Below are 9,040 nucleotides of genomic sequence, written 5' to 3'. Positions count from 1 at the left end.
TTTTTTTTTTTTGGAGACAGAGTCTCACTTTATTGCCCTTAGTAGAGTGCTGTGATGTCACAGTTCACAGCAACCTCCAACTCCTCAGCCTCCCGAGTAGCTGGGACTACAGGCTCCCACCACAACATCCGGCTATTTTTTGGTTGCAGTTCAGCTGGGGCTGGGTTTGAACCCTCCACCCTTGGTATATGGTGGGGCCAGCACCCTACTCACTGAGCCACAGGTGCTGCCCATAAAATTATTATTTTTGAGACAAAGTCTCACTATGTCACCCTCAGTAGAGTGCTGTGAAGTCACAGCTCACAGCAACCTCAAACTCTTGGGCTTAAGTGATTCTCTTGCCTCAGCCTACCACGGAGCTGGGACTATAGGTATGCGCCACAACACCTGGCTATTTTTTGGTTGTTGTCGTCGTCGTTTGGCAGGCCAGGCTTGGTTTGAATCCGCTAACCCCGGTGTATGTGGCTGGGCCCTTAACTGCTTACCTACAGGTGCCGAGCCATAAAAAATTATTGATGTGGCTCAGTGCCTATGGCTCAAGCAACTAAGGTGCCAGCCACATATACCTGAGCTGGTGGGTTCGAATCCAGCTCAAGCCCACCAAACAACAATGATGGCTGCAACCAAAAAATAGCTGGGGTATAGGCGAAATGCCTATATGCCTCTGGCCAAAAAATGCTGACAAGATTAAAATGAAAATATCAAGAATGGAAAATTCATTGTGGCCAGGTGCATTGGCTCACACCTATGATCCTAGCACTCTGGAAGGCCCAAGTGGGAGGATCGCCTAAACTCACAGGTTAGAGACCAGCCTGAGCAAAGCAAGACCCCCCCCCCACCATGGCGTTGTTGTGGGCACTTGTATTCCCAGCTACTTGGGAGGCAGAGGCAAGAGAATTGCTTGCTGTGAGCTTGAGTCTGAGGTTGCTGTGAGCTATGATGCCACAGCATTCTACCCAGGGTGACAAAATGAGACTCTGTCTCAAAATAAAAAAAAAAAGGAAAATTCATTGTATAAATGTTGAGACTAAACACATGACTTAGTAATTGTAAATATGTTGTGTTAGTCAGATATTGTTGCATAACAACCTTAACATTTTAGTTGCATAAAACAATAAACTTTTATAATAGCTCTCTTTTATGCATTTAACGATTGGCTACTATGGATGATATTCATGCTGTCGTGCCTGCACATAGTAGATGCTCAACAAATATATATTGAGTGAATGAATGATATCAATAACTGGACATCATCTACACATATAGATAACCACAAATAAAATGTAAAGTAAGGATTATATCTTACAAATGATATATGCAACATAAACAACATAAATCAGAGTTAAAAAGGCTTTAAAAAGCCCAATCATGGTAGCTCATGCCTGTAATCCTAGCACTCTGGGAGTCTGAGGCAGGAGGATTGCTTGAGCTCAAGAGTTTGAGACCATCCTTTGCAAGAACAAGACCTTATCTCTGCCAAAGTTAGAAAAAGTTAGCTGGTCATTATAGTGGGCACCTGAAGTCCCAGCTACTCAGGAGGCTAAGCCAGGAGGATTGTTTAAGCCCAGGAGTTTGAGGCTGAGGCCATGGCAGTGTAGCCTGGTTGACAGAATGAGACTCTGTCTCAAACAAACAAACAAACAAAAAGGCTTGGTGCCTGTGGCTCAAGTGGCTAAGGTGCCAGACACATACACTAAGGTGGCGGGTTCAAATCCAGCCTGGGCCCGCCAAATAACAATGACGGCTGCAACCAAAAAATAGCCGGGCATTGTGGCGGGCACCTGTGGTCCCAGCTACTTGGGAGGCTGAGGCAGGAGACTCACTTGAGCTCAGGAGTTGGAGGTTGCTGTGAACTGTAATGCCACAGCACTTACCCAGGGGGACAGCTTGAGACTCTGTCTGAAAAAAAAAAAAAAAAAAAGAAGTACAATGTTGGTATCTTAATAGGGATGGCATTGAATAGGTAGATTGCTTTGGGAAGTATAGATGTTTTAACAATGTTGATTCTTCCCAGCCATGAGCATGGTGTGTTCTTCCATTTGTTAATATCCTCTGCTATTTCCTTTCTTAGGATTTCATAATTTTCTTTTTTCTTTTTCTTTTTTTTATTTGAGACAGAGCCTCAAGCTGTCCCCCTGGGTAGAGTGCGGTGGCATCACAGCTCACAGCAACCTCCAAATTCTGGGCTCAAGCCAGTCTCCTGCCTCTGCCTCCCAAGTAGCTGGGACCACAGGTGCCCGTCACAACACCTGGCTATTTTTGGGTTGCAGCCATCATTGTTATTTGGCAGGCCCGGGCTGGATTCGAACTCGCCACCTTAGGTGTATGTGGTTGGCACCTTAGCCACTTGAGCCACAGGTGCCGAGCCTCATAATTTTCTTTATAGAGGTCCTTCACCTCCTTTGTTAGGTATATTCCTAGGTTTTCCATTTTCTTTGAAGCTATGGTAAAGGGAATTGTGTCCTTAATTAGCCTTTCATCTTGACTGTTATTGGCATATACAAAAGCAACTGACTTGTGAACATTGATTTTATATCCGGAGACATTACTGTATCTTTTGATGACTTCCAGGAGTCTTGTGGTTGAGAATTTGGGGTTCTCTAAGAATAAGATCATATCACCAAGCAAAGAGGGAGAGTTTGACCTCCTCTGGCTAGGTTTCTCTTAAAATGGGAAGAGAATGAAAGGAACATGGGAACAAAGTTGACTGTTTTTAGTAATTGTACTTGATTAAGCATTATTCTGAGGCTGATGTTTGTATATTGTTGGATAAAGCAAATCAATAATTGTAAGTTATTCTAATTCTGCTACTTGTTGGGGTTTTTTTTTTAAATAACCAGGAGTCTTAGAAAAGAGATACAGATACAATAGAGAGAAGATAGAGTGCAAATCTTTAAACATAAATTGAGAATTTATTTGAATTGGAAATAGCAGTATGAAGTTGGGAGGCTTAATACACCCACACAAAATGTATATTTGTCCTATTTGTGTCCACTGAAAAGGCCTAGGAAGTCACTAGCTCAAAACACAAGCCTAGCACCAAGACTATACTCTTGAAATAATTTACCACTAAAAGAAACCAGTACTTCTGGGAAAAGGAGTAGATTCTTGCAACAGGAAATATAGAAGGTGAGACTAAAACATCTACCTATAACAAAAAGCAAGGAAGTTGTCAAAGATTCCATCATGTTAAAAAGATTCAGGGGTTGGTTCAGAGCCTGTTGCACAGTGGTTAGGGCGCTGGCCACATACACTAGGATGTGGCTTAATACACCCACACAAAATGTATTCTTCCCTCTATTGTACTATTCCACTCTATCTTCCCTACTGGCAGGTTTGAACCTGGCCAGGCCTGCTAAACAATAATAACACCTACAACAAAAAAAAAATAGCCAGGCATTTGTGGCAGGCGTCTGTAGTCCTAACTACTTGGGAGGGTGAGGCAAGAGAATCTCTTAAACCCAAGAGTTTGAGGTTGCTGTAACACCATGGCACTCTACTGAAGGTGACATAGTGAGACTCTATCTTAAAAAAAAAAAAGAAAAGGCTCAGCACCTGTGGCTCAACTGGCTAAGGTGCCAGCCATATACACCTAAGGTGGCGGGTTCGAATCCAGCCCAGGCCCGCCAAACAACAATGATGGCTGCAACCAAAAAAAATAGCCAGGCATTGTGGCAGGTGCCTGTGGTCCCAGATACTTGGGAGGCTGAGGCAGGAGACTCACTTGAGCCCAGGAGTTGGAGGTTGCTGTGAGCTGTGATGCTACAGCACTCTACCCAGGGGGACAGCTTGAGGCTCTGTGTCTCAAAAAAAAAAAAAAAAAGATTCAGGGGTCAACTTGAAGAAGTTCCTACTTGCTAAAGATGGGAACAGTTTGAGCTTCACTAGAATTAAAAATTGTGATACCTTGAAAGTCATCAAATATACTTAAATCTATGAGTTTTCAATGATAGTTTAAAAAATACTGATTGACTTTGGAGGATGAAAAGAAGACAATTTATTATCATGAAAACAGGTAAACAGATGGGAAAAATCAAGTTTTCATCCAGTCTATGAAGCTTTTTTTTTTTTTTTTTTTGAGACAGAGTCTTATTCTGTCACCCTTGGTAGAGAGCTGTGGCATCACAGCTCACAGCAACCTCCAACTCTTGGTCTTAAGTGATTCTCTTGCCTCAGCCTCCCAAGAAGCTGGGACTACAGGCGCCTGCCACAATGCCTGGCCATTTTTTGTTGCAGTTGCCACTGCAACCAGCCACCCTCAGTGTATGAGACTGGCGCTCTACCCACTGAACCACAGGCGCCACTCCAAACTCTTGGACTTAAGCGATTCCCTTGCTTCAGCCTCCCTGAGGCATGAGGGTAAAAAGCAGAGCTAAAGATCTGTCCTGGCCACCCTGTATTAGCCAAGCTGCGGATGTCTTTGCTATCTGTATGCCGCCCCCCCCCCGACATGTGCTGGACCTACACTGTAGCCTTCTAACTTCCTTAGGCTTCTGTTGCCTTTGAGGGCAGGTAGCCCAACCGGTGTCAAGGGCGTGGGGGTGGGGGTGGGGGGAATCTGACCTTCCCCTTGAGTCCTGAGACCTTCAGGTCTGTCACATCTCTCTCAGTTTTATGAACCTCACATGCACTCTAGCCCTGAAAAGTGGATAAAAGAGAGGCAGGAGACCCAGGCTGGGGGGCTCGGTTTTTGAGACACTAGTCTTCCCAGTTCCCCTGGAAACCTGGAAATAAAGCCGCTTCCTCTAACCAGCTGGTGCCTGGAGTCTTCTGTCTGCATCAGTTTCCTGCTACATTCCAAGTAGCTGGGACTACCGGCGCTCACCACAATGCCTGGCTATTTTTTTGTTGCAGTTGTTTAACTGCCCCGGTTAAGTTCAACCTGCCACCCTCAGTGTATGTGGCTTATGCTGTAACCACTGTACTAGGGGCGTTGAGCCGTCGATGAAGACTTCTTTTTTTATTTTATATACCATTTGAAATAGTTTCATCAAACTGATTAGCATAGTCTTCACTGCATTTTCTTCGTTATTGTGTTAAGACATTTATTTTTTTAATTTTTTTTTGAGACAGAGCCTCAAGCTGTCCCCCTGGGTAGAGTGCTGTGGCATCACAGCTCACAGCAACCTCCAAGTCCTGGGCTCAAGCGAGTCTCCTGCCTCAGCCTCCCAAGTAGCTAGGACAACAGGCGCCTACCACAATGCCCGGCTATGTTTTGTTGCAGCCATCATTGTTGTTTGGTGGGCCTGGGCTGGATTCGAATCCGCCACCTTAGGTGTATGTGGCTGGAGCCTTAGCCACTTGAGCCACAGGCACCAAGCCAGTGTTAAGACATTTATATTCTACACTTAGTAAATTTAACATGTACCCTTGTGAAATGCACCATAGGTGTGGTCCCACCAATTACCCTCCCTCCATCCATCCTCCCTCCTCCCTCTCCTCTTTCTCCTTCTTGGGCTATAATTGGCTTATAGCTTTCATAAGAAAACTATAAATTGGTATCATAGTAGGGCTGAGCACATTGAATACTTTTTCTTCCATTCCTGAGATACTTTGCTAAGAAGAATATGTTCTAGCTCCATCCATGTAAACATGAAAGAGGTAAAGTCTCCATCTTCTTTTTTTTTCAATTACAAGTAGCATAAATTTTTATTTAAATTTACTTAAATAAGAAGGAAATGTATTAGCTGAAATGACAAGAAGTCCAGAGTTGGGGCTGTCTTTAAGATGGGTTGAATCAGCAGTTCAATAAAGTCACCAAGTTTCTGCTTCTTTCCATTGTCTCTCTCAGTCATCTTCAAAGTGTTGCTTTCGCCCTCTGGCTGCTGGCTGGATGTCCTCATAGCTGCAAGATGGAGAGAATATTTTCAGGTATTACATCCACATATGATGAAGTCTGGGGAGGGAGTGAGACCATCTCTTTTAAGGCTGCATAATATTCCATGCTGTACCTATACCACAATTTATTGATCCATTCATGGATCAGTGGGCACTTGGGCTTCTTCCATGATTTAGCAATTATGAATTGGACTGCAATAAACATTCTAGTGTAAATATCTTTGTTATAAAGTGATTTTTTGGTCTTCTGGATATATACCTAGTAGAGGAATTAAATATATTCATAGATATATTTCTAGTAGAGGAATTAAAGATGTTTTAGATGTTTGGAGATCCCTAAGTGATCTCCAAACATCTTTCCAAAAGGAATGTATTAGTTTGCATTCCCACCAGCAGTGCAGAAGTGTTCTCTTTTCTCCACATCCATGCCAACATCTCTGTTTTTTGGATTTTGCTATGTGGGCTAATCTTACTGGGGTTAGATGATATCCCAAAGTGATTTTAATTTAAATTTCTCTGATGATTAAGGATGATGAGCATTTTTTCATGTGTCTGTAGGCCATGCGTCTATCTTCTTCAGAGAAATTTCTCTTTAAGTCCCCTGCCCACCCTAAGATGGGATAACTGGTTTTCTTACTAATATGTTTGAGTTCTCTGTGGATTCTGATTATTAAACCTTTGTCAGAGACATAACTTGCAAATATCTTCTCCCATTCTGAGGGCTGTCTGCTTGCTTTACTTCCTGTATTTTTGGCTGTGCAGAAGCTTTTTACTTTGATCAGATCCCAGTAATGTATTTTTGGTGTTGCTTCCATTGCCCTGGGGGGTCCTCCTCAAAAAATATTCACCCCAGCCAATTTCTTCAAGAGTTTTCCCTGCACTTTCTTCTAGTATTTTGATAGTTTCATGTAAGTTTAAATCTTTAATCCAGTGAGAGTCTATCTTAGTTAATTGGTGAGAGGTGGGTTCAGTTTCAGTCTTCTACTCTATGAAGACTTCTAATCCGATTGAAGAAAGATGAAGAAAAGTATCTCTTTATAAAAGTATTCCAACTAGTAAATGAGAAAAAAACTATAAAATTTGAATTACTTTGCAAGCCTGACTCAAATTCCTGATCACAAAATCATGAGATACAATAAAATGGCTGCTATAGGTTCAGCGCCTGCAGCTCAGTGGTTAGGGCACCGGCCACCTACAACCAAGGAGGTGGGTTCGAACCCAGCCCAGGCCTGCTAAACAACAATGATGACTACAACAAGTGCAACAAAAAAATAGCTGGGCATTGTAGCAGATACTTGTAGTCCCAGCTACTTGGGAGACTGAGGCAAGAGAATTGCTTAAGTCCAAGAATTGGAGATTGCTGTGAGCTATGGCACCACAGCACTCTACTGAGGGCAACATAGTCAGACTGTCTCAGAAAAGAAAATGGCTGCTGTACTAAACCATTAAGTTTGGGGAAGTAGTTTGTCATATAGTAGTAGATAATTAAAAGATGTGAGTGTACAGATTCTTCCAGTTAGAATTAAACTGTTTCTCTCTCTCTCTTTTCTATCTTAAAATCCCTATACTCAGAAACTGCCTGGAAATCTTAAGCTCTTTTTCTCTTTACCTTAAGTTTTGAGTAGCTGAGTCCAAAAATAAACTTTCAATAGACATTATTTATGTGCCCTCATACTTTCCTTTTTTTCTTTTCTTTTTTCTTTCTTTATTTCTTTCTTTTTTTTGAAACAGAGTCTCACTATGTTGCCCTCAGTAGAGTGCCATGATGTCACAGCTCAGAACCACCTCAAACTCTTGGGCTTAAGCAATTCTCTTGCTTCAGCCTCCCTAGTGGCTGGGACTACAGGCGCCCGCCACATTGCCTGGCTATGCCCTCATACTTTCTACCTTTCCCAGAGAAATTTCCCACAGTAGAAGAATAAGCTTGAACTCCATCCAGGTAAATACAAAAGATGCAAAGCATTCTTCTTAGTAAAGTATCTATCATAAGAATGGAAAAACAAGTATCCAATGTACTCATACTAATATGAAACAAATAGATAAACACCTACATGCTCACAAGGGAGGAAAACACAATATGTTCAAGTGGTAGGGGAGGGAAAGGGTAGGAGGGCAGGGGGTTGGGAAGCTCTCACCTAATGTGCACAATGTAAGAGTACACAACACACACCCGGGTGAAGGGCTTAACTGCAACTTAACTTTACCTTAGAAATGCAAACAATGTAGCCAAATCATTTCTATCCTCATATTGATCTCAAATAAAAACATTTCCCACAATTGAAATGGGACAGAGCCGCGGAGATAAAAGGTGGACCCCACTTTGATGCAATAATTGATAAAATTTATTATACCTGCAGGCTGGCTGGATACCTGGAAGGCATGCAGCCCCGAATAGCAGGTGAAAAGTCTTTTTATACTGTTATTCTGTATAATCAGCAAGCTAGCACAATACAGAAGCCAATCATAGCAAGGTGAAGGTACATATTGATTCATAAATCACAAGATACATCACAAACACATTACTTCATCATCATAAGATGGGGTATATCATAAAGTGTTACACAATTCAGGCTAGGGGTACATGCTGACTTAAGGTAAGTTAACTCACAACTCAAATGAGGGGTGCAAACAAGTATTGGGTAAGTTTTCTGAGAACAGCTTAGGCCTGAAAACAACTTGGGCCCTTTTCACCCGGAGAATCCACCTCTCCCTTCCTTTTCTTATCTTCAAGCTTCTTCCCGGAATTTAACTTCCCCTCCCTTGTGGAGGCTGAGGCTAAAAGGCTTAGGAGATAATTCCTTTTTCAAATGTAAGGGGTTTGTTGTATTTCTTACTAGTCCTGGGGATTAGGGGCTGGGGCCTCAGTTATTACACAATAATGTCTAATTATCTCTTTCTCAGGAATATAAATGAAACTAAAAATATCTCTTCTCTAGAAATAGTTACTTAATCATAGAAAAGTATCTTTTCTGTTTTGTGTTAATGTGTTTTATGCAATTTATCTCTAAGATAAAGTTCATGTAATATCATAAAAAAGAATTTTGTTAGTGGGACAACTCAAATGTGTTCACTAAGATTAGAAACACATTTTTGTTTCAAGAATCCCAATGTGGGCTCGGCGCCTATAGCTCAACCGGCTAAGGCGCCAGCCACGTACACCTAAGGTGGTGGGTTCGAATCCCCAGCCCGGACCCGCCAAACA

Source organism: Otolemur garnettii, unplaced genomic scaffold, assembly GCF_000181295.1.
Source record: "Otolemur garnettii isolate 467f Iridium unplaced genomic scaffold, OtoGar3 scaffold00137, whole genome shotgun sequence".
NCBI classification, from domain to species: domain Eukaryota; kingdom Metazoa; phylum Chordata; class Mammalia; order Primates; family Galagidae; genus Otolemur; species Otolemur garnettii.
This window is presented reverse-complemented; position numbering follows the sequence as displayed.